Consider the following 27,390-nt stretch of genomic DNA (forward strand, 5'->3'; position numbering starts at 1 on the left):
CGTCCACAACAAAATCTATAACCTATCCAGCCAAACATGTAATTAAAAACTACAGTGCCCTCTAGTCCAACAGCAATGTTGGGTATTTAGGGAGAGCCCTTCACGGAGGGCTGGAGGCAGTCTGCAAACAAGCTGCACTATTAACCTTCCACACATGGAAGGGTGACCCGTGGAGAGGTTAATTGGCCGGCCAGGGGTCATAGAGTATCAACGTCAGTGAGAGGGAAAATTCACTGAGCTTTCTGACACACCTAGATAGCTTCCCAGGGAAACTTTCTCCAGGAAAGGGGGCACACAGGGTCCGTGCAGCAAGTCCGGAGCAGGGAGAGAGACTCATCTGCATTGCTTCCTTCCGGAATAAATGCTTCATTTTAAAAGGAAGGCAGTCGGCCCTTGCTCTTGGTCAGTGCCATGAGGATGCTTCCCTAATCTTGCAGCAGAAAGGTCATTCTTGCTGTCACCTGAGTGCATGGGACAGCAGGGCCAAGACAGGCTGTTTACGAGTCTTCCTCAATTTAAAGGATTTTCCCCTCCCACCCTGAATATATTTTTCTTCCAATTGAGTATCTCAAATTACAAGCTGTGGATTTATTGATTTAATTTTCTTCGGGTGCGTACAATAACATGAAATATGTTCCCTGTAAAGAGCAGAGCTCCAGAATCAGTTACATCTTTATACATTGTGTAAATACACTAAACTTGCTTTTAGCAAGTCAGAAACACTCAGTGAATAACAAGCACAGTGATCCATGCAGTTCGCTCTCCTCTGAATTTTACTCTTAATATTTGCTTCCTCGAGGTAACCAGTGACTTCTGTCCGTGGCAGTTCTGTACATGTCCGGACTTCACAGGTGTAAACAAGGCAAAAGATCTCAGAAGGACTTCAAATGCAGGCAGCTCTATATGTTTGTTTCTCCACTGCCCCCCAAGTTACAGAGTCAGGCTGCTTGCAGCCACACTCATGCATTTTCACAGACCCAATGACCCAGAACTCCCGACAACAAAATCGTGGGGGAAGGGCCTGAGTGAGCCCCGTGATGAGAAGGCCTGTGCCTCATACATATTACAGCCACAAACTGCCCCCCACTGTCGTCCACTGAAACTTTGAGGTAAAAATAACTTTCCCATAGGATCTGATTGCATCAGAAACGACATTAAAAGCTACTCTAAATGAATGAGCATTATTTTGCAAGTAAACAAGTCAACCAGACCAAAAAATTTAAAAAGTATTAGAGTTAAAGTATACTATAGATCAACTGGGTTTAACAGACATTCACAGAGTGGTCATTCAACAGTGCAGAACACACATTCTTTTCAGCAGCTCATGTACCTTTCTCCAAAAGAGATCATATTTGAGGCCATAAACTCAAATGCATCAAAAATTAGCAAGTGAAATAATTACTGGCATCTCATCAGGTCACAGTACAAGGGTATTACAAATCAACACCGAGAGAAACTATGGAAACCGCACAAGCACACTGAGACTGAACGATATTCTTTTAACTGATGGCTAAGTCACTGAAGAAATCAAATGAGAAATTTAAAAATTTCTGAAATCAAATTGAAATGGAAACACAACATACAAGAGTGTGTGGGATACGGTGAAGGCAGTTTGGAGAAGGAAGTTCATAGCTACAAGTGACTACATTTAAAAAAATAAAAAAAATGGGCTGGTGATTTAGCTGAGTGGTTCTGCCTCCGAAGCACAAGGACCTGAATTCGAGCCTGGTACCAAAAGCAAACAGACAAACAAAACCAGCAGAGACACCTCAAACAAATAATCCAATGGTACATTTCAAAGACTTAGGACAACAAAAACAGTAAATAAGAGAAATGAAATCATAAAGATCAGAGCTGACATTAATGAAAGAGTCTAAAAGAACCATACGAATGTATTAACCAGCTTTTTGTTGCTGGGGCATAATATCTGACATCCACAATTTAAAAGAGAGCAGGTTTCATTTCTGTCACGGCTTTAGAAGTTTCTCATCCCTAAGGCAGGCGTGTGAAGGTGGAAGGGGGTGATAAAACAAAACTGCTTCACTCAGCCAGGTAGCAGACGGGAGAACAGCACCAGAGAGGGCGGGGTGAGGGAGTGGGCGTAGACCCAGAGGCTGCCCTCTGTGAGCTACCAGGAAGCAACCAAAACTGTGCTTCACCAATTCCAACCCCCTTGGTGGATCTCAAAGCCAATCAAGGTGACACTCCAGCTGACTATCACATGAAGCAATACGTGAAAGAACTGGTGCTTGGAAAAGAAAAACAAGATTGCTATCCCCTTAACCAAAAGAAAGAGAAGATTCAGATTGATAAACTTAGAATCAAGAGCTATGACAATAATAAGCCCTGAGATCCAAAGGAGAGTAAGGGCTATTCTGAACACTTGTGTTAGAAGAAATTGGATAATCTAGGAGAAATGAATAAATTTCTGGACACATATGGCCAATAAAAATGGAACCAGCAGGATATAAAAAACCTAGACAGGTCAATGACAAGCAATTAGACTGAAACAGTAATAAAAAGTTGTCCAACAATTAGCCCAGAACCACATAGATTTTTATCAAACCTTTATTTATTTATTTATTTATTTGGTACTGGGCATCGAACTTGGGACCTTGCGCTTACAAGGAATGCAGCAGCAACACTGAGCTAAATCCTCAGCCAGCCTATCAAACCTTTAAACAAAACTAATACCAATTCTCCTCAAAGTATCCCAAGAAAAAGGAAGGCAGTGGATACTTCCAAACTGATTTTATATTGGGGACTTAGCTCAGTGGTTCCACTGCCTGCCTTGCAAGCACAAAGTTGCCAGTTCAACCCCTGGTACCAAAACAAACAATCAAACCTGATTTTATAAAGCTGTGCCATCTTGATAACAAAACCAAATAAAGACTCAACAAAAAAGGAAAACTGCAGACCAATCTCCTTGACAAAGATACAAAAATCTTTAACAAAATACTCGCAAACTGAATTCAATATCACATAAAATAAATCAAACACTGTGATTAAACTGATTTCATTCCAGGAATGCAAAGATAGTTCAATATGTGTAACTCAATAAATATACTACAAAAATAAAATAAAAGATGAAAGTCCCATGATCATCTCAGTAGATACAGAAAAGATCTTCAACAAATTAACATCCCCTCATGATAAAGCCTGGAATAAAATAGGTATAGAAGGATCTTACCTCAATATAATAAAGCCTCTTTTACTTACTTTCTCATCGCTGAAATACAAAACCCAAAGCCGACAAATTAAAGGAGGAGAAATTAATTTTGGCACAGAGTGTGTACAGATTTTACTCCATAGTTGACTGGTTCCCAGGCAGGGCACACAGAGCTGCAGAACAGGAGGGAAGGAAATAAACCCTTCCAGGCCACACCCCCAGGGGCTCACCTCCACCAATCAGGCTTCACCTCCCAAATTACTATCAGGCCATGATCCAATCAGCTCCCCAAAGTCGCACCTATACACACACGTGGTTTGGGATGGCTATCTAGAAAGAAAGTACAACAAAGACTATATATGACAAACCCACATTCAAGAGTATACTGAATGGGGATCTATGAAAGCATTTCTTCTGAAATCTAGAGCAAGACAAAGATGCCTACTCACCATTCCTGTTCCAGATAGTACTTCAGGTTTTAGAGCAATTTTAGGCAAGAGAAAGAAATAAAAGGGATACAGATAAGAAGGAAAAAGTCAGATTATTTCTCTTTGCAGATGATACACTGGAGTTAGAAAAGCCTAAAAGCTCTATTATAAGACTTTTAGATCTGATTTTTAAAATTTAGCAAAGTGGCAGGGTATAATCTGTAGTTTTCCTGAACACCAGTAATAAAACTTGCTAAGGAGGATATCAGAAAGACAATTACACTCACAGCAGCTCAAAAAAAGAAAAACAAAAATTAAAATAACCTAGGAATTAATGTAATTATGGGAATCAAAGACCTCTATGAAAAAAATTACACTACACTAAAAAAATTGAATAAATCACTCCCATGTTTATAAATTAGCAAAATTTAAACTGTGAAAATGATCACAGGACCGAGTGTGAACTGATTCAATGATTTCATTGAATATCAATGACATCGAAATAGTAATGATATTCGTCAAAGAAGTAGAAAACAATATTAAATTGCACATGGACCCACAAAAGTTCCACAGTTGCTAAAGCTGTCTTGAGCAAAAAGAACAGTGCTGAAGACACCACAATGCCTATTTTGGCATAAAAATAGACATGAAGACTAACAGGACCAAACAGAGGATATACCACTGCAGCCCTCTGATCTTTGACCAAGGAACCAAACGTACAACTTGGAGAAAAGACTCCCTCTATGCAAATGATGCTGGGAAAAACTAAATGTCCATATGCAGAAGACGGAAAATAGATAAAGTACTCATGTCTCTTCAGCATTCACAGAAACCAATTCAAAATGGATCAGAGACTTAAGCATAAGACCTTAAACTGTGAAAATACTAGATGAAAACAGGAGAAATAACTGCAGGCACAGGCACAAGCACAGGCAAAGGTTTCCTAACAGGAATCTAACGGCACAGAATATTACAAGAATTGACAAATGGATTACAGTAAATTAAAAAGCATCTGCACAGCGAAGGAAACAGTCAACAGCATGAAAAGCCAGCCTACAGAATGGGAGATCATCTCTGTCAGCTACTATCTGACAAATGATTAATATCAGGGTTATATGAATAACTCATGCATGTGAACTGAACAGAGACTTCTCAAAAGAAGTACAAATGACCAAAAAGCATATGAAAAAAATATTCAACATCTTTAGCCATTTAAAGAAATACAAATGAAAACTACACTGAGATTCTATCTCACCCCAGGCGGAGGATACAAGAATACAGAAAAACAATAGATGCTAGTGAGGATGTCAGGACAAAGGAGCCCTTCTACACTGCTGGTGGAGATGTGAATAAAGAAATCTGTACGGGAGGTTCTTACAAATCCAATATCAGAGCTATCATATGAACCAGCTATTCCAGTCCTCAGTAAATACCAGAAAGAATTAAGGGCAGTAAACCCTGGAGAGACCTGCATTCCAATATTTTTTTGAAGTAAAGTTTACTAGGGCCAGGATATGAAAACAGACTAGATGGCCACTGACTGATGAATGGGTAAAGAAAATGGAATGGAGCCACTCAGGAGAACGAATCGTGCCATTGGCAGCAACATGAATAGAACGAGGCTCCACACATTCAGCAAAAGAATACAGAGCAGAAAGACAGATGCTGTGTGTTTTCTGTCATACGGGGGAGAGAGGGAGGGAAGAGAGAGGCAGGGAGGAAGGAGGAGGAAAAGAGGGAAGAGAGGAGAGAGGGAGAGGAGGAAGAGGAAGAGAAGGAAGGAGGGAGAGAAGCAGAGGGAAGCTGAAATTAAAAGGGAGCTTTGAGAAGCGGAAAGGAGCAGGGGAGAGAGGAAAACACATGCGGTGATGGGAGGCGGAAGTGATCCAAGTGTGATACGCTCATGTGAATATTCCAAAATACAATCTATTATAATGAATAACTTATGTGTAGTAATAAAATGTAAATTAGAGAACAATTCATGAGTTCTAGGGAAAAAGAATGAGAGTGACTCTAATGTGAGACAGCAGTTTGCTAATGAAAAGAGCTGTAGTTTTTTTGTGTGTAGCCAGTTTCATTTGGTTTATTTGCCTTTTGTTCCTTTCTTTGGTTGCTTTGTTTTCCAAAGAAAATCTCATTCAATACTGTTAAACGATGATCGCAGTTTTGACAACACCAGATAATCTGTATTCAACTTGGGGAAGTAAAATAAAACGTGGTGGGAATTTTGATTCATCTTCTGATTCTGTTTCCTTTCTTCGCCCCAAAGAAACAGAGAAGGTAATAAATGCTTCGTATCTCATCAGCTCCACACTTTTCTTCATTAACTACATTACAGAAAAAAAGACAACTGGAATGAAGCCATAGTACCCCCCCTTTTCCCTGCTAGCACCTCAATGAAACTGGTAATTAAACAAGTAGAAAGAACAAAACTATGATGAATGTCCAAGTGAAGAAAATCCTGAGACAGTCACGGACATGGCGCCAAGAGTGATGGCAGAAGTGTGCTGAAAGCAAGGGGACTTTTTAAAGGGGATTCATGGCAATGTGTGTCTCACTGTAAATAATTTCTAAACTGCAATTTTTGATAATCTTTCCTATATGAAAGTAGAAACCCATCTATGGACATGGGACCCCAGGAAATACCTTCACCTGCAAACAAGAAACCTGCATGGATCTCTAGCAGATTTCAGGCAGACAGGATCAGACTGAAGACAGGACCTGGCCAACCTGCTACCCTATCCTGCTAACATTTGAAATCACTAGAATAAAGTCCTGATAGGGGGCACATTATCTCTCCTCAATGTGTACACAAAAAGATTAAATCACGGGGAAAGGGTTAGGGGTCAAGTGCGTGCCATTTACATGAATCCATCAGGGATCTGGACCAGGTATCACCAAGAGATACAGAGCTCTGATACACCCACAGAGCTCAGCATGAGTCCTCCACCTCATTCATTTCTGAAGAGGCAGTCTGAACACTTCTATCAATTATGTTCCTCCCAAGGCCTGAAAAGTTCAGACAGGAATTGATGTGACATTTAGTAGTAGGGAAAGCATTTCCAGCCCCCTAAAATCAGAATCATACTGCAAAAAAGGGAGACGCATCATCAAACTAAAATTACAAGTGAAGATATGAAACAAGGATCAGGTTTTTTGTTTTGTTTTGCGGGGGCGGGGGGTACCAGGGATTGAACTCAGGACCTTGTGTTTGCCAACACAGGTGGCGGAACCACTGACCCAAATCCCAGGCCAGAAAGCCTCCGGTTATTTTAACAGAACACATTCGTATAAGGAACTAGAGGGCTAAGGGGGACCAATGCGAAGTAGACCTTACTCTCAGGTGGCAATGGGAGGACAACGGAAGAGACTGGGTTTATTAACCTTTGAGACTTTAAGGAGGCCCAGACATATGGGAAGAAGGCACCAGGCAGTCAGAGCTGGATAGCAGGAACTCAGAAGAGGAACGCGATGAGTTAAGGCCCATCTTTCCGAAGATGCAGCCCTGCCTGCCTGGGGCTGGCATCTCAGAGGACATAATGAAGCTGGTCCTGGGAATATCATAATTGGTCTTGATTGTCAACTTGACTGGATTAGGAGGTGCCTGGGAGATTGGTAAGGCACACTTCTGGGTGAGTCGGTGGGGCAGTTTCCAGTGATGCCCGGCATGCAGGTCAGTACACTTCGGGGAGAAGACCCACCTGACTGTAGGGGGCACCTGTCGGTAGGCGTGCAACTTGGATAGGATGGGAAGAGAAGGGAGAAGGTGGCCTATGCTTAAAGGCGGGATCCTTCTTGAGCAGGTCTGTCTTTGGCAGCTGCCATTGCCAGTGGATACCAGGCTCTAACGTTTTCAGTGCAGACTCTGAAGTACCAGTGATTGTCCAGGCAGCTTTCCCGCCTTTAGCCTCAGACTGAGGATACATTCTTTCTTGTTCTAAGGCCTCCACATTCTTAGACTAAGCAATTCCCGAACCTCCTGTCTCTCCACTGCACAGCCAGCCACTGTGGACCACTCCACCCCTAACTCTGAAAACCTACTTAAGAAATATCCCTTCATCCATTCATGCAGAGAGAGAGAACCACTAGAGAACCCTAACCAACAAGGGCATATTTGGGAAAAGCCAGCTGGAATCAAGAAGCAACTGCCTCCTCCAGGAAGAAGAAACAATGCTGAGCTGATGCTGTCAGAGATAGAAACTGAACACCAAGTGTGTGTTCTCTCTCCTGAGGACCAGCCCCCTCTGTAGCCCACTGTTATTTTCTTCCACGAACTCGCTCATGGAACAAGGTTCAGGGACTCGGACTGGGAGGGTAAGGCGGGTAAGGTGCGGAATCACCATGCAGACTGCAGGGAGGTTTCTGGAACGCTTCTGATTTATTGAGGAAATGCACAGGCTTATATAGGGTAAGGGGGTAGAGCCAGGGCGGCTCTACTGGATTGCTATTGGATAGGGTAAGGTGGGGGTGGAGCCAGGGTGGAGTCGGCATAATCATTATTGGCCACATGTTAATTTTTGGATTGTATGCTTTAGGGGCTGAGGCAATGGAGTCAGGATTTTAGAGGTTTTTCAGAGGAACAGTTTATCTGTCTAAGGTCAGATCTCCACACACCCAAGGGGGCGGATTATTTCAGCCCTAACAGGCCTCTGAGTTTTCTCAGAGAGATGGGTGCGGAGCTCCTGACTCAGCCAGGCATGAACCTGATCCTTAGCCCATGATGATGGCGCACTGTGAGGAGCCAGGATCGAGAAGGAGGATCCCAGCCCCAGTTTTACCATTTGTGCATAAGCTTTTTTGAGATGGGCAACAATTGCGTTAGTGACCACTGCAACCCCATTTAAGTACAGCTCTTACGACTGCTTGTTCCCTCTGTTTTCCTCCTTAGAGCATCTTCTCTATGAAGGGAGCTCTCTGTCTGAGAGGCACATCCCTACATTTCCAGGGCTTTTTGCAAAATCTGGAAAGAGGCTCGTGCTTCCTCCATAATGCACGGGTGCGTGAACGAGCCAAGAGGACAGTAACTAACGGCAATTCTGAACAGAGTGAAGAAAAGGGCAGAGATAACGTGGAGCTATTGAATATCATAGGGACGCTGAAAGGACATGAGTTGAAAAAAATAAATTTAGTCATTATAGTAATTGTCTGAGCTGGAAAAGGACTTGAGTTTACAACAAGGCTAATTGTATAGCTTTAGAATGAAAACAAGCACTAGCTATATCCTAGTTGGAAGTTTACATCTTAATAAAATCATTAAAACTATAAAAGAAGCAATTTTACATGTATTGTTGCAGCTAGGCCTGGTGGTGCACACCTGTAATCCCAGTACTTGGGAAGCTGAGGCAGGAGGATTGCTGTGCGTTTGAGGCCAGCCTGGGATGCAAAGTGAGTTCAAGGCGAGCTTGAAAAACATAGCAAGATCCTGTCTCAAAAATTTAAAAAAGCATGTATTGTTGCAGAAAATAAGCAATAAGTAGGTCCTAACAATGGGGTAAAATCAGACTATTCCTAGAATTTTCTATGTATTATATAGCAGAGTACAATTAAAATTCTGAATTTTAAAATTTTATGAATAGGTGCTATTTTTCTCTTCTCACATAAGTTTTTACTCATCAGTAAACTAACAATATAGTGACAGATACTGCAGGTAAAAAGTTTACAACCACATAAACTACCTGAAAACATCACCTACTAAAACTAACCAATGGAAAACAACTCAAATTAATAAATGCGATACTTGGAATTTGTAATAAAAGAAAAAGAAAAAAAGAACAACTTCACAGGAGGCAGTAAAGCAATTTAAAAGTTTTAAATGTAAACATTTTTTAATAACTAAAACATCTATGGAAAGAAGAGAAACACACGGGAAGAGAAACACGTAATAAACACAGGCACAGACAGTGAGGGTGTGAGGTAAACTGTTTAAGGACGGAATCCCCCAGGCACACGGGGGAAGGGGGCAGGAGCCTTTTCATCTGAGTACTGGGAGTGTCACTTTGTCACGATCTGCCTCAGTTTCCTCATCTGTGATATGAGAGTAACGCTTCCTATTATGTAAAGCTTTTGGAAAGATCCAGTGGTAATATTTTTAAGTCCTTCTTTGAGCACTGGGTAGGTAAGAGGCTTTCACAAAGGTCATATCTATTACTAAATTCTCTTATAAAGCTGTAATGAATAAAATGGGTGATTCTGTCACAAGTCAGACACATATTAATTATAAAGGAGGGCATTTCTCAGACACTCAAATTAAAACAGATAATTTGGTATATGATAAAAGTGATTCATAAATTAAGTGGGAAAATATTAGGATGACTAATTGCTCCTTGGCAAAAAAGAAAATTAGATCTATGCCTTACTTCATACCAAAATAAACCCTAAATTAATAAGGCTTTTTTAAGTATCAAAATAAACCAGTAATAAAATGTGCATTGGATTTTAGGAAAAGGAAGTGCTTTCTAAAACTAAAATTGAAGAACACTCCATTAAGGATATAATTCAAATTTAAAATTATTTTAATCCAAAACACTATAAGCAAAATTCTTGGCACACTGTTAAGAGCCTTAATATATAAAAAGCCCTATGAAACAAAATGAAAATGATAAATGCCTAAAGTAAAATGACAAAGGGACCTAAAAAGAAATTACAAGAGAGACACAAATAAATATCTAACGATAACTAAAAAGGTCAGTACCATTCAGTATTAAAGAAATGTCAATAAAAACTTGTCTATACATTACTTTCCCCTTTTAAATAATTAGTTGTGTTACCTTGTTTTAAATGAGAATTCCCAGGGTTACAAATGGCATGTAGAACCACAGGAAAATTGCTAGAAATAAAAATGGGCATATAGGAAAGTCATTTGTAAAATATGTCAAAACTATTCAAAAAGTTCATGTAATATGGGCAATATGTGATATATATTTGATAAATGATATGTCGTGTATCACTAGAATATTAAGTAGCAATAAAAAGTGAAGGAATTGATATATACCACAACATTAAACACATTAAAACATGAAATGAAAAAAAAAACTACTTACAAAAGACCACAGAGTGTATAGTTCCAATTTATATGATATGGTCAAAACATAGGGTTCTAAACAGCCAGAAAACAAATCAGTGGTTGCTTAGGGCTAAAGCTGAGTGAGGGGAAAGAATCGATAATGAATTATTTTTAGTGCACTAAAAAAATATTCCAAAATTGACTGGTTATAGTTGTACAACTCTGAATATACTAAAAACCTGAATTTTATAAATAAATGAATTGCATGGTGTCTTAGTTATTTTTCTCTGATTGCTGACACAAAATACCCAACACCCAGAGTTAAACAGGGAAACATTCATTTGTCTTGCAGTTTGTAGAGATTTCAGTCCATCATCGGCTGGCTGCAAGGCAGAGGGGCAACAGTTCTGGATGGCAGATGACAGCAAGAGCAGCAAGAGACCTTTTCAGCATCTCCTGCCCCTTTGATCCTACTCAGACTACTTCGGGCAGGCAGCCCTCACACCCTTAGTCCTAGTGCCCTCGGGCCCAGCCCCACCGTGAATCAGTCACACACCCCTGAAAGGCAGGAGACTTAAGGGGTCCTCTAAATATGAGCCCTAACATTCCACCCCAGCACCCCAAAGACTCACACAGATGACGTGGGGCTTTCGTTTTCAGAGGTGGCTGAATCTAGAGCGTGTGATGCTAAGATTAAGGGAATGTGATTACTAAACTACAAGTGAGTGACTGGTTTGGCACCTCCCTAATCCTGGTAGTCTGAATGAGATAAAAAGGGCAGAAAGATGCTGTTAAGGTTTTTTGTTGCTTGGCTACCTTGTGGCTGCCATAAAAAAGTTTCCATTCTGCAGTGTCCCTCTGCCATGTGCCACTTGTCTTGGAGCCAGCCAGTTATGGACAAACCTCTATCAGCTGTAAGTCAACTAAACCTTTCCCTTTTAACTTTGGGTGCCAGGCATTTTATCTCAGCAATGAGAGAAAAGTAACTAAGACACCTGGTAACTAAGATTTAGGTAATTTAAGTAACTAAGACACCTTAATGAAGGTATTATTTAAGAGAGTTGATTTATAAATAATTCTACCTGTATAATTTTCTTTAAAATGATTAAAGAACAGCACAGAAAAATGGATGCACACTGCTATACATATTCATACTCGCAGATATACATGCAAGTACAGTCATCTTCCAAATGTAATTGTATTGTGATGGAATACACCTACTTCCGTGTAAAACAGGAACAAGGGCGCTGAATGCTTGATTTTGTAGGTCGCCCTTCTCTTAATGCGCTTTCAGGTACTCAGTAAATGCAAGAGCCTCCTGCCTTCATCCACACTGCCTACCACGTGCTAGACACTGGGTCAGAGGTGGGGAGAGGTTACTGAGCATGACACAGGCCATGCCTGTTCTCCCACAGCATCTGCTCTAGCACAGAGAATTGATATTAAGCAAGTGATTATGAGGTGCAAGGATGAACGATGCGGCAGAGAAGCCAGAAGTCACTTACTGAAGCCATGGTTGAAAAAGAGTAACTATTGCCCTTTACACGTATTTCAGTAAAAGACATAATGCCATCAGTGCCCCTTAGAATACACCTCACCTCACTACAAACACACTCATCTCATCGTTCTGCTACTTTCTGAAGCAGTTCTGAGAGTCCGGTTTCATGAGGGTCTTTAGTTCCAAAACTGGAGCCTCTTCAATGTCCTGCATCTATGTAAAACGTCCACTTGTCACAGTCGTGTTGACTTTGGGGAAGAGCTAGAGGTTTCACAGCATCCCACCTCATGAAAGAAGTGTACGGGGACAGACACTTGCCTTGTTATGAGCCTGTCTTTCTATTGGACGGCACTTGGCAATAGCGTTCAACATATTTTTGCTCAAAACATTGTAAAGACAAGAAAATATAATCTCATTACTTTTTTTGCAAGATTTTGTAAAACTCTTACCCCATTTACTTTCCGTAAATTGTATTACAGAAAGACTCATACTAGACTTGTCTTCGTGTATGTATTTATTTATAAGTTGGATGAGATGAACGTAACTAGATATTCACCTTCTCATCTTTTCCAATCATACACACATGGTCCACAGAAGAAAAAGAATACATTATTCTACAAAGGGAAATGAACCTAACTGTATAGAGAGGAATAAAGATTGAATACTTTAATAATATATGGTCTAAAAACATAAAATTATCTTCTGAAAACACAAAATAGTTTGAGATTATGTGTTACTGCAAAAAACCCTAAAAATAAATTAGTATGGGCTGCCAAGAATCTCTCTACTAGACCAAATGGACTCAGAATCCAGGCAGAAGTACATTTTACTTCATTTTTTTATATCAAAGTTCATTCCCAAGATGTCTTTAAGAAGGAAGAATCACTGTATTCTCCAAACTTCAGTAAATTTTCAAATTTAAAATAATCTTCTCTTATTTTTCTCATGAAGCACAAGGGCAAAACATTTCATCCGCTTTGCTTATCATCATTTCTCTGCTACCTGGAAGGATTTGTAATAGTTGATGAATATTAGCAGAGAGGAATTCGCATTTCTACTCATCTGAATGATACCAAAAAAGACTAGGGGAAAAACAAATAAACAAATGCGGCAGACTTACACTACGTTAAGGGAACACACTTACTGTCACCTCCCCATACACGGTGTGCATGACTAATTAATAATGAGAGCAGGCCAACTGAACACCTCACCCAGTCTACTTCCGTTCCTTCACCGCCTCATCCCTCGCCCAATTCTGCAGCAGAAAGCCAAGAAGGCCCCACAGGCCCCGCAACAGAGACAACAGCGGGGAGAGGAGGACAGGTGAGGAAGCCAAGCACATGGCTCGCCTGTAAATCAGTAACCGGATCGTGGAGATTCTGCGGTACCTGCTGCTGAGCGGCAGAGCTGAGCCCAGGCCGCAGGAAGCAGCAGCAGTTCCCTCCTCACCCCATGCCCTCTTTGGCCTTTCTCTATTTTCGTTTCATGCTACTATGTTAGAAAAGTCATTGTAGCACAAGAAAATCAATAAAAATTCAATTCCGAATAATATAGTTCTTTGCAGCTCTGCAACACCAGGGAGTTATCAGCTCGTTCAATGTTCTGGCAGTTAATGCGATGACATAAAAATAATTTACTCATTCAAACCAAATCAGCCAGTGAAAAATCATAGACTTTTGCTTTTAACAGTCCTAGTCATAATCATTTGTTAAGATCGCAGTAAGATGGTACAACGTCCCATTAGTTCTCCGGCTGCGCTGGTTTTCACTGCAGCTTTGAATATTCCCCGGTCATACTCCTCCGAAGGGACAACAAACCGTATCTGTCGTATTTGAAGGGAATTTGTTACTGAGCCAAAGAGAGGTCATTTGTTATAGTAAAAGGGCTGGTTCAAAGGCTCAGCAGATGCCCACCAGCAAAATGGGAAGTCAAGGATGGGTGGGTCCATTTGGTGCTGACCCCTCCAGCCCTCCACATGTATGGCCTGAGAGTCATCCTTCTCCCTCAGTCCCTGAGCGAGGCCCATAAAAGCCGTGCTGTCAGGTAAATGCCTTGCTCCTTGTGATAGTGTCCTGTACTTGGCACATTGCCTGTGCTTCTCCTGCCAGCCAGGATAAACGCCTTCTGCTTTGCTTGGTAACGCCGTCCGTGCATATTTCCCGACTGGAGGATCCATGCTGATATCGGGCTCTTTCCACCTTTTCTTTCTTGTCTTTGTCTTGCACGTCCCGGTTTTGATGCCAGCCATGTTTCAAGTGACACCTTGCACTAAAACACAGTTCCCAATGGCGAGTCCGATACGCCAGGAACGTAGACACAAATCTCTTCTACCCTAACATTTCTGACTACCGCATCTATCGCTGCTGCTGTGCAAACCTTGCAGCAGTAGCGAAGGAGAGCTTCTTCCACAAGGGTGAATCACCATGAACTTTTAAGCTCGCTTTCTCTCGGTATCCTGCGACGAGCAGACTTTGTTTACAGTGACATGACCTGAGCCGTGTGCGGGCTCTGGCCATGGCCCTGTGGAGCTTCCTGCAGGTGTTTCCAGGGCCATCAAACAAGGGCAGGGCTCTGTGAGAGGCACGGTGCTCTGCTAATAAATTGCTGTTATCTATAAAGCATTTCAGCACGAGCGCCGTGTGTCATTACCCTGTTCAAAGGCTGCATAGTCTGTTGGGTAGCAGTGGAGCAGCCAAGGGAGCAGCGGACTGGCTCCGTGCTAGCCGGGGCACATGATGGTGGCAGAAGCAGCTGCTGCTTTCCAAAAGTGCGTTGAGAACTAACCTAACCTGGAGTCTATTGCACTCTTCCCCTCACAGTGGGTTTGGCTCCTTTTATTTACAAGGACACACACACACCACACAGACACAAACACATTCCGAGTATATCAAGAAACTGAGAATTTTTTGAAATTTAACCAGATAAAAACTCTTAGTGGAAAGTCTAGGACTGAAAAGAAACTAAGAAAGGCAGGATATGATTTATCACTTCAGTGAAGACAATGGGATCACAATAAGACCGTGTCTTCCACTGTCACCTGTGCAGAGCACAGGGGAACTTCCCTACCTGGGAAATGTCCCAGTCCTCTAGCGTGTGCTTGGCCACTTTCACTGCACCTCACAACCCACCTCCTGTAAGTATCCTCTCTCAAAGGCCCCGATTTACCTACGCTTGGCACTCTGTGTTTGCACTGCGGGGCCACTATTACCCACTTCTTTTCTTGTGTCTTTCCCATTTTTTTGCTTCCATAAACTGCTGATTTTCTTCAAGAACCACATTCTCTGCAGACAAGAAAAAAACTACAATCAGAAGATCACTTCGATCTCTCTTGAGGCGGTGTCTCGTTCGGAGTCACCCCATACATAGTGTTCGTGCTGGTTCCAACGGAGAGGACAGCAGGCCCTCTGAGGACATGACTTGTCCCCCAATGCCAGGCAGCTACTTGGTCCACTTGCCTGAGCAGGGGGGAACCACAGAGGAGGCCATGCCTGTGTAAGGATTTCTAGGTTTGTTTTGTCTCCGGGTTCCATGGGACACAATTTCTGTGCATCGATTATATTCATTTTCCTGTGAGGTGATAGTACAGAAAGGACAGCTGAAGTTGGCCCTAAGCAGCAGATCTTAATCTTCAATACAAGAAGCTAAAAATCTTCAAAATTCATTATGTAAAATATAGAAGTTCTCTGCTCCCTTGCTTTTTCAAAAAATTGTTTTTACAATTTAGATATACCTAGTGATCACATGAATCGTGATATATCTTAATTCTTATTTTTTCACTCCCTTTTCCTCCCTCATCCCTTATTCCCTCCCTATTTATAAAGGCTTTGTTTCTATTTTATCTTTCTTTTCTCACTTTTCTCCCTTTCTTCCTTTTCTCCTGCTTCCTTTTTTTTTTTTTTTTTTTTTTTTTTTTTTTTTTTTTTTTTTTTTTTTTTTTTTTTTTTTTGGTGGTACCAGGGATCGAACTCAGGTCCTTGAGCTTGCAAGGCAGGCAGCAGCACCATTGAGCTACATCCCTAGCCTGTGCTCCCTTGTTTTTAAGGAATTAAATAAAGTTACAATAGAGTCATAGTACATTTTGTATATTTTGAGCACATTCATAGAAAGCTATACTGACAAACAAGTCAGAAATATCACATTCTGGATGTTTGAGAATTTCATTGTTCCTGTTTTGCTGCTAATGAGCAGAGGCTTAGATAAATGCAGAAATAGCTACCAAGTCAGAGTGCTTTTGATGGGATGGCAAGTCTAGGGCTAGGAGCCATGGAGCTTTGCTTCTGGGTCCCAAGCAGCATGTGGAATGCCATGCTGCCCATCTGTATAAGGCGGGGGTCCCAGCCTCACCGTTGCTCTGTGTCCTGATGAACCCCCAACACAAAATTAACTCTATGTCTTCTGGAACTAAGTTTTAGGAACAGCAGAGACGTGAAGAATCATCCCTGACCTTCCCAAGTGACTTGCTGACCTCCTCAGGAAATTAGAGGGCTATAGACTGGCGACGATTTTAAAAAGAAATGACCTAAAAATAACCTTCAGCCCTCAGTGCTCATGGCCTCATTATAATTCAGTACCATGGCTGCAGAGGGATGGAAGGAGGGAAGGGAGGAAAGAGAAAAAAAAGTCAACCCAGCATCAAGAACACATATATTTTCATTAATTAGATTGTTCAATTTTTTTATTCTTCCCTCACCCCCGATATCTGAGGCCAGACAAGTTAATGAGAACAAAAGATGGTCACTGTCATGATCACATAAGCATCGGAATAAGCCACCAAATACCTAGCACTTCCTTCCACCTGCTTGGCCCTGTAGGACAATTGCAGGGGTGAAGTAACCTGCATTTTTTTTTAAACCTTAACCCAATCTTGCCAAACCAGGAAGGATCAAAGAGATCACTTTGGCTAGAAGTTGTTCACTTTTTTGTTAAGCAACTCTATATTTTACATTAAATCTCATTTAGGAGACCCAACACATAATTCAGAGGAAAATAGAGCCCATAAGACAGATCCAAACACTTGGTCTGGAGAGAGCGTCCCCCCGCAAATCCCCCCCAAAAAAAAAAAAAAAAAAAAAAAAAAAAAGACTAGAAAAAGGCTATGAAATAGGAATAATCATCAAACTTGAGGAAGAAAAGAAATTACCGCGACTAAACAGAGACGAGAGTTACTGCAGTACTGGGAAAAGTAATGGGAAGATAGGTGTGGCTAATTCCTACAGAGACAAGGAGTGCAGGGTTTGGAGAGTCATCCAGAGAAGCAGACACGGAAAGAGGATAATCTGGTTTGCATTATTAAAAACAATCATCCTGGATGCTGCTTAGAGAATGGATTTTAAGGTAGCAAGAATGGAGGGAGTGAAGTGACTACTGGGGGAGAGAAACAGTAATTGTAGCAGGGAGAGAGAAAAGGACAGGACCAGGTTACACCTTGGGGGGCAGTTGGCAAACTTGTTTCTGGGTGGATGTGACTGAAAGGAAGACGCACGGATGAACACTGGGTCTTTGCAAGCCTGCCTGAGGGGACACCACTGGAAGAAAAACTGTGGAATCAAAGCCGGTTGAGCAAGGTTGAGGCTTTCAACCAGAAAAGAGCTTTGTTTGGCACAAGTTACGTTGAAACACCTACCAGATATCCAAGTGGACATGTGATGTAGGCAGTAGGTGGAGACGTTAGGGGATAGGTTCAACCCGAGAGTCATCAGCATTTAAACCCAGGGAGAGTCTGGATTAAGGAGGGGAGAATTTCCAAGACAGGGACCTAGAACACCACAATATTTGGAACTGGAAAGTGAGAAATCTGCTCAGGAAACAAAATAGTAGTGAAGAGGAGGGACACTGCAAGACAGCAAAATCACAAAAGCATATCTGGACCTAATTCCAGACAGTACAGTTAGTTCCAAAGGATTTGAAGGAATCCTAAAATTTTATTTCCCCTTTCTTCCCTTCCTACTGGGGTATTCTATCACTAAGATACAACTCCAGCCTTTTTATTTTGAAAGAGGGTCTTGCTAAGTTTCTTAGGCTGGGCTTTAACTTGGAATTCTCTTTCTTCAGCCTCCCAGACTATTGGGATTTACAGGTATGTACCACCACACCCAGCCTAATAATTTTAACTTTAAAGACGAGCTTCAGGATGCGATTCTCATTTCTAGCAGGTTTTAAGAACCACTCTGATTGAGTACAAAGCTAGTTGGCTGAGCCTAGACTGCAAATCTAATTTTTCTGGGTTTTATTCTCCACTGTTCACTCACTCATATTCTATGTATATGTTTAAAACATGAACCCATCTAATCCTCAGATTTGCAGCAAGTCACCATTAGTCTTGTAGTGGTCACCTGTCACTACTATTCCACCTCTTTCTCTCTTTGTAAAGAGGTGTCTGTGCTGTCTCTGCTTTCTCATCTACTGATTCCTAGATCCACAAAAATATCATACCACAGCTTTCATTATACTGATTTCCCAGAGATTAGCAAAGGTTAAGACTTTTTTTAAAATTATCAGCTATATAGTTTACTTAGTGGAAAAAAGTGATTTGAAAAAAAAAATCTATATTCCTTTTCCTGTAAACTTCTACTGAGGTTTTAATAGAAATGGCCATTTTTAAGGAACTCTAAGGTGAATTTCCCAAGAATGGCAGATTGAATTTCCTGCAAGGTGGCGGCCATATTTCTGTAAGTTCTTCTTGGTTGAATAATAGTCGCCAATAAGTTGCATGAAGGAACAGGATTGGGGGAAATTGTCCTCCTCTCATCCATAGTTAAAGATGTTGTGAAGCAGAGAACTTATGCTCCAGAAGTCGGTGTCCTAAAACATGCATCCATTAAACAAAAGTAGCACAATGTGTATCAGTTTCATGCAAATTATTCTACTCTAGTCATAGAACTACCGTATCTTACAGTGCACTGTTTTTCATAATGTCTACTGAAGCATTTTCATGAGCAAGAGAAAATATCATCTACCTAGGTAATCTGTAGGTGAAACCTGAATGAAGATGGGACTCACACAAAGTGCTCTGAAGTTTGAAGTTACATCTTCAAAATTCATTCAAACACTGCATTTTCCTCAACATCGCATCCACGTTCACTTTTACTGACTTAAAGAGGAATACGGTCCACACTGCATATTTGAGAATGATGCATTCCATACTCAAGAATTCAACCAGCCTCAGTATTTTCAAAAATACTAAAACACATATTGTGTAGGCAGCCTGGGACATAGCTGAGCAGTAGAACACTTGGCTATCATTTATGAGGACCTCAGTTTGGTCCAGAACACTGCAAAAAAAAACATTGTGCTGGTATGGGACATGTATAGACTGATTGTCTTGTCATTAGCCATAAACAATACAGCTAACAGGCTGGGCGCGGTGGTGCACGCCTGCAATCCCAGCACTCAGGAGGCTGAGGCAGGAGGATTGCTGTGAATTCAAGACCAGGCCAGGCTACATAGTGAGTTCTAGGTCAGTCTCAACTACATAGTGAGACCCTGTCTCAAAAAACCAAAAAAACCAATACAGCTAACAAATTACACAGCATATACATTGTATAGGTCGATAATGGAACAACCTAATCCAAATATCCAAAATGTAAAACACTCCTAAATACAATGATCCAAAACTTCTAAATTTTGGATTTAGATACACTTGCCAGGTGTATGCAAATATTCCAAAATTCAAAAGACTCCCCAATTTGAAATAATTCTGGTCCCCTGCATTTTGGATTAAAAGCCACAAATTGTGCATTAGGTATTATGAGTCATCTAAAGATGATTTAAAGGATATGGAAGTGTATGTATAAGTTATGCATAAATAATCTGCTATTTCATATAAGGAACGTGCATATTCACAGATTTTGGTACTTTTGGGGTAGGTCTTCAAAACCAAATTTCCTTGATAATGAAAAATGTAGAATTATAAAAACGCTCTTCAATGAAGATTATGCAACTCTGTCCCATGGTTAAGTCATGTGTGTTTTAGTAGGAATGACAGTAAAATGATTTCGTTTTCTCAGCTCATTACATAGGAGACATGCTGATGACTAGTTCCATTGCTGGTGAGTTTAGTCTGATGACTTGACCAAGGTTGTAAATGACAGGATTTACCCCTGCAAGGTAACTAGCTCCTTCTTTGTAGCTACCAAGTGACTTATGGAGACAAGTTTGCATATGTGTGAACATATTTTGTTACTCCTGAAATTCATTCATGAGTTTTAGCATCCACAGTTCTGCTTGTCTCAATCTATTGTTATTTTGCTACATGTCTTTATTCTTTAATAGGGAAGAGACTGTGCTTTCCCACGTTTACATTCATTCATTCATTCATAAAAATATCACTGTGGATGCTTATTTAATGAGTTAGAATCCCCTAGAGAGAGAGAGAGAGAGAGAGAGAGAGAGAGAAAGAGAGAGAGAGTGTGTGTGTGTGTGTATATGTGTGTGTGTGTGTGTGTGTGTGTGTCTGTCTGTGTACGGGAAGCTACATCCCCAGCTTCTTCTGCATTTTATTTTGAGACAGGGTTTCCTTAAGTTGTCAGGCTGGGCTGGAATACAAAATTCTGCCTCAACCTCCCAGAGTGCTGGGATTATAGGCCTGTGCCACCATACCCTACCTAACCCTACCTATTATTTATTTTGATGTTAAGCTTTCTCCACAACTGGATGAGGAAAAACCCCTGCTAGGTGTTTGCTGTTTCTTGCTATGTGTTTGTACTGAATCAACAAGTGACTATATGAAGTGACTTCTCACAGCCATCTTCCCAGGCACGCAACCGCATGCTTGCTTTAGTTCCATTACTGATGGTGTGGGACTCTTCATTTCTGAACAAGAGATCTCATGCTGTCACTTTGTACAAGGTCCCACAGATGTGCTCAGCCCTGCCTATAAAGCATGCATGTGTAAACTAGATACCTCCGATCACACAGCATGGTAGCAAACAGCATCTGTGTGTCAGGAGCAATTAGCAGTCTCCTTCAGGTGGATGCCACCATGCTCCGGAGTATGCTTCCCGGCTGGTGGACTATGGTTTCATTTCAGCATTCATTCCCTTCATGACTACAGAGATGCTCTTGGGTGGTATACAGACTTATCCAGAGGCCAGGACTCCTATATCCTCCCGTAATAACCCAACACATTATCTTTAGTTTCTAGAAAAACAAAACAAAACAAAACAAAAAAAACTTGATCTTTGGCAGAATAGAATAGAATAATGTTATCTCTTAACTTTGACCACACTCTCCCTTTGGGTTTCAAGTTTTTCTGCAATTTATGCCAAGCATGACAACTGGTCTTAATAGGAGCTTCCATAAGGTCAGACCATATTCTGGGATCTAAACAGAGAGGACCAGAGCAGTGCAGGCTGAGCTGATGAAGGGCTGCTGTTATAGCTTAGTGGTCACCCCAGAGTCAAGGGCTCCTCAAGCTTCATCGCTGCCTTTTCCATTTCTGACCACTTCTTCACTACAGCACTGACATCAGGAACAGTGCACAGACAAGGGGGGTCCAAAAATAAATTCCACTGGGCCCAGCTATCAAGATATCTTCGCCAAAGAGTTAAAGACATCATATTACAGTGATACTTGCATACTAGTATTTAGAGCAGCACAATTCATAGTTGCTAAATCACAGAAGTGGCCCATTGGTAGGAAGTGTCCTACAGATGAATGGATAAAGAAAACGCAGTACTTACACACAATGGAATACTATTCTGCCATAAAGTAAGATAAACTGGAGCCATCTGTGAGAAAATGCATGTACCTTGAATCCATAATGAAGTAAATGAGACACACAAGTAACATGAGAAACCCAAAGTATAATAAGTCAAAGAGAAAATAAAAGATAGCTAATAGGAAATAGGCAAGCAGATCTTGGGTAAATGGGAAGGGGACTCTGAGATGAAGGTTAAACCAAAAAGAGATGCATCAACTATGCACACTGAATACATTCATGATTTATCACAGACATGAACTAAGAGTAATAAAATGAAGACACATATAAGAAATAAGCAAAATATCCTTGGAAGCTATGGATTCCCTAAGAAGCCATATGACATGTCAGTTGTATGGCGCAATCATGATTTACAACGAACCAATGCCCTCTTATAGAGCATGTCCTACATGGGAGGGGGGCTCTGCTACCACGCATAAGTTTACTACACGATAGTGACCAAAGGGGCTCTGTGCTAGGCTCTGATGTCAAAAAAACCAGAGCAATAACAGGATGAATTTTATAGCAGCTTACAGTCTAGCAAGAGAATCAATTCCATCTATGAACTTAAAATAATTACGATTCTGGAAATGTTAAGCATTGTGGAAGAAGCACTAAACAGGTGCTACGAGAACTCAAGAGGTAGACATTTAAAATTTATGGAGTTCTGAACCTGAGGACACTGGGGAGCAGCCTTTCCAATGGCTAGGTTGGTGTATAAGACTGCCAAGGTCAACGGAGGAAAGAGATTTGCTAAACTAGGTTCTGTGAAGCAGAAAGGTGAAGCATGCCTTGGACATGGGAATTAGGTAGGAAGAGATAAGAGAAGGGGCTGTGGGTGGGCTCCAGGGAGGAGAAAGAATATGGGTCAATCAAGGCCAAGGGCCTGCATTCAGGGCTAAGCACCTACTTAACATGTCCTGGAAGACTGACAATGTAGGTAAAAGCTAAATTTGAATGCTGGGCAAATTGCTTGCAGGTGTTTTTATATCTAACTTTACAGGAAAGAGGAGGGGGACCACGGACAATCTTTAGAGTATAAATTATTTACCAAAACTATAAAGTCAAGATTTATAATTGGGGCTTAACTGGATGTCTTTCTTCCTTGACTTTCAAAAAGATATTACCTGCACAAAATTAAATGAAAATAATCCTGTTTTGACCATGGGCCCATAAAAGTGAGGCGTTTCATAGCTTTTAAATGATACTCTTCTAATTTTTTATTAATTCTTGGCACAGTTACACAGATATTTTAGGAGTAGCTCAAATAAGCAGCATATTTAAATTTTATTTTCAGCATGTATCAAATTTTATAGGCCTTTTAAGAAAAAACAACAACAACAACAACAAAATAGTGGTTTCCTGCTGTTTTTAATTCCAAACAGCCAATTGGGTAAGACAGGCTTGACTGTAACACTGAAATGTTTTCTTTATTTCTCAGTCCCAACTATCCAGAAGGGTTTGACAGGCCAGGGGTTAATGATACAGGCAAAATATTTTACAAGCAGATGAAGAAGTGAAAGAAAAAAATCAGGAATAAAAGACAGGGCTAAGCTGCCAAATGTTCACCCATGAAAATAAACAACTACGAATAACTGAATATCCTGGCAGCCAAAGTAGCAGATGCCAGTAGCAGAACAGCTACCTCCAGCTCACTTGAGCCAGACGGAAGAGCGTGGGCCCTTGGGAGTTGCTCTCTGGAGAGAGACTTGTGCCAGCGTTGTGGGACTAAGAGTGGGTTGGCTTTGTTTATTAATTTTTACCTGGAAAAAGCCACTTTTGAAACTGGGCCTCAGATATTTCTAGCCCCAGGCAGTTGGTTGGTCACGCTACACCTCCCTGACACGCTGTGTAGCAGTTAAGAGGGAAACAATAGTTTAAGATGACAGTCACTCCGGCACCTTAGAACAAATTGTAACACACACCACCACTTGACCGTGAAGACGAATGTAATTTTCTCATAAGTGGGATAAAGAAAGAAAGCAATTACCAACCTCCTTAAGGAAACATTGGATGCATATGAACTTTCCTATCGTGGTTCTCAAACTGCTATTTAATTCCAAAGAATGTACACGGCTTAGCAACAGGGGCACCAAGAGAAGTGGTAGCACCCCGTGCTGGTGATCTTCCATCAGGCCACCTAACGTTGACAATGTGCCAGATGAGGAAGGCCTACAAAACGTTAAATGGGTTAAAGCAACATTTCCTAATCCTTGCATCATAGAGGTATTCCAGGACCTGTTCCTCAAAGCATGGGTCACAGACCCAGCAGGAGCCTTTGCTTCTGCCTAGCTCATTCTCAAAATCCAATTTCAGACCTTAGGCTAGACTTTCTGAATCATCATCTCAGAACTACCAGTATTTTTCCAGGACTTGAGTCGACTGGCATGAGTATTAAAGCTTGAGAAACACTGTTCTCAGGCAAGACATCTTACAATATCTGATCATAGAATCAACTGGTTAACTTGCTACAATCATAGCTTTCCTGGCCTTTTCTTCAGAATCAGATTCAGAAGACCTGAAGTGAAAAGTAAAACTCTACATACAATAGAGGGTCAAATGCAATGACTCTAGGAGTTATACAAACAAATAAAATAATTCTGCTTATGTTGATTCTCTTTAAAATGGTGCGAGCATCATACAGGGAGCTTCCTGGTAGTTTTGTAGAGATGAGGGAATGTGATCATGTGAAGACGTTGGAGTCACCACAACCCTCAGCTGCATGGCACAGTTGCCATGGAGGTTTTACCCACTGTAATTTCGTAACTGTTATATTCTTAATGGATCATTGGTTAAATGCAGGAAGCATAAGGAGCTCTGATGTTGAATTAGAACAATTTAATGAGTAATATAAAAATGATACTAATTTTGCAAAGTCCTCTCAAGATGACTGTCATTGGATTCATAAACTACATTCGTCTATCAAAATCCTTATTTAACACATTAAGATGTTTCTAGTACTTCAAAAAATAATCTTAAGAAGAAGAGACATAGCAATAATTATATCCAATTTGGCTTTTCATTTATTGGGACTAAAGATTATTCTCTTGTGCAATGTGTATTTGCTGGAAAGTGTTTACAAATAACAGCCAGAAACCTTCTCTCTCATGCTAACAAAACATAAAAATTGTTTTTTGCAAGAGTGCATCTTCTCATGCAAATTAAAAAATCCAACAAAGGTCCTGAAGGAAGTCCCCCTCCTCATTTTTGATGTCATTACACTAAATTTCAATTTACATTTTAATGTACACAGGTCCCCAAGTCAAATGCACTATTTAATGACAAATCATGTCTGAGCTTGCATAATTTGGAATAAATTTAAAAATCTACTTGCTACATGAGGAGAAATTTAAAAAAACATATTCTATACATTAGGGATTAGTGAATGGTGTAATACAGGCTTTAATGATATTCTGATATATTTTTACTTAAATCACATCCTTATCACAAAGATGAGTATATCATATATGAAAATTACAATGATTTTTTTTAAATTTCTGGAGAGATATGCAATATTGCTACCTTGAAAACATTTCATGACTCTAAAAAGTAGTATATGATAGAATACCCAAAAAAAGGGTTCTCCATTATGAATATTCCTTGATTCTATCATGCCCAGAGGAGCTGGACACTTAGGGCTGTCCTAGAATGAGTTTTTACAAAGACTTCTTATAGCCAGAGCCTGCAGAATAATTACTAAGGCACTAAAATTTTCATTCAGTTCCATCAGCTGCATTAAGGGGTAGCACACCTGCAAGTCAAAGATGCTGGAGCTACAGAGCTTTGAGTGTGTCATAAAGAGGCAGCTGGTAACAGGTAAATATGCTACTCTGCACCAGGATAAGTTTTAAACATGGCTGTAAAACACCTAACTCTCAGAAAAACTCTATGAAGTAGGTGCCTATTCACTGATGAAGACTCGACACCCAGCACGATGAAACAAATTGTTCACAAATCTAAGTAGTAGTAGAGATAAAACTGGAAAGCCAACAGGACTTCACCGCCTAGGTTCTATACCACCAAGGCAACAGATGTGCGAAACTGGAGTGAGCGAGAGTTCGTGCAAATGTCAAAAGAGGTGGCAGTGAGAGGAGAACAAGGAAGCATTTGGAGAGATGAAATACTGTGTGTGCTTAAAGAGGTGAGACATTCAGAGGTCGGTTTGAGTCAATCTTTCCTAATGTTATGGCTGACTCTCGGGAGCATCATGGAGCTGCTGTATTTTTGAAGTGACAGATCCACTGGACAAGTTCATAGCTAAACAGGTTGTTAGGAGGCGGGGCCTGGTTGGAAGTGGTGGGTCACAGGGGTGTGACTTTGGAGGGTGTATCTCTCGCACTGGCTCTTGCTTTCTCTCAGCTTACTGAGTGCCACACATTGAGTGGTTTTTTTCCTGCTACGCCGTTTCTACCTTGGAGCCAGCGATCCACAAAAACACATGACCCTCTGAAAATATGAGCCAGCATAATCCCTTCCTCTTTAAATTACTGGGGTCAGATATTTTGTGCCAGTGACACGAGAGTGACGAAAACACCATGTAAGCACGAATGGAGTTTACCCTAGGCAAATTCCTAGAGAAATCTAGTAAGCAAGTAGCAATCAGGAATTAAGCTAGCAAGTGTGGTAAAAGAGCAGAGGCAGACAGATCAGCGAGATGTTATTTGTGATAGCTCGAAGAATAGGTCATGTGGGCCTTAGAGAAGCAGATAAAGAGAAGGAAGAGGGAAGCCTGACTGAGAAGGGTTGAAATCTCACATGCTGCTTCAGCTGGAAAATCAAACGACCTGGCTGGCGTGACCAGGTCTTGCAAGGAAAACACACCTGCACTTGTTACGGGAAGAGTAAACGCAAACATAGTCCTTCTCTTAGCTGATCTCCTACTTTGAAGTCATAAAATATTGGTAGGATAAAATGAATGAACTAAATAACTATAGGAGAAATATGTCCCCTTACTTTACATCGAGAGCACAGCTTCTGAGGTGAGCTCTTCTCCCTGGCCTGTGAGAGCCCAGCCAGCATTCAGGAGAGGCCTCCCAAATCACCAGAATAGTGAAGGTGAAATGTGTGTTTCAAGAGGAAGACTTCATTTCCCTGGAAACATCAATGTCCCTGCAAAGAGCAATTCACTCCTATTTTTAATCCCTAAGCCATCAACATCTGCTACGAAGAATTCTTTGTCCTCAAGTAAATCCCTTTTGTCCTATATTTTTGATGACATACTCCAAAGGCAGTGTTTGAATAAAACAACAATTACCATCTCTGCCCTCCACTGCCCATTTGTTTTTGGAGGGGCTTTTATATTCCCAGCCACACAAAATATGTTCACGAGGATCCATAGAGGGGCAATGGGAATGGATGGGATAAAGGCATTTTAAAGGCGGAGAAGTGGTGCATTTATGAACCTTTTTTAGATTATAAAAATACGGATGCTGAAATATGATAAAGAAATCTTGTGTACTACTGAAAAGCAATTTCCTTCCTTTCTTCTTTATTATTTTTCAAGTGTGTTTTTTTGGGGGGCCCTACTTGGGTCAAACAAATGCAGTTTTAAAGCCCATTTCCATGTTTTAAGATTCATAGAAAAGACATTTAACA

General features: G+C 40.9%; 1 protein-coding gene across 1 annotated transcript in view; it reads right to left on the minus strand.

Moving 5' to 3' along the window:
- The window catches only part of Unc5d (unc-5 netrin receptor D), a 222,611-nt gene that overhangs the window by 180,116 nt on the left and 15,105 nt on the right, over positions 1-27,390 (minus strand). The window lies entirely within an intron of this gene.

This window comes from Fukomys damarensis, unplaced genomic scaffold (assembly GCF_012274545.1).
Source record: "Fukomys damarensis isolate Sample0158 unplaced genomic scaffold, DMR_v1.0_HiC HiC_scaffold_18, whole genome shotgun sequence".
Taxonomy (NCBI): domain Eukaryota; kingdom Metazoa; phylum Chordata; class Mammalia; order Rodentia; family Bathyergidae; genus Fukomys; species Fukomys damarensis.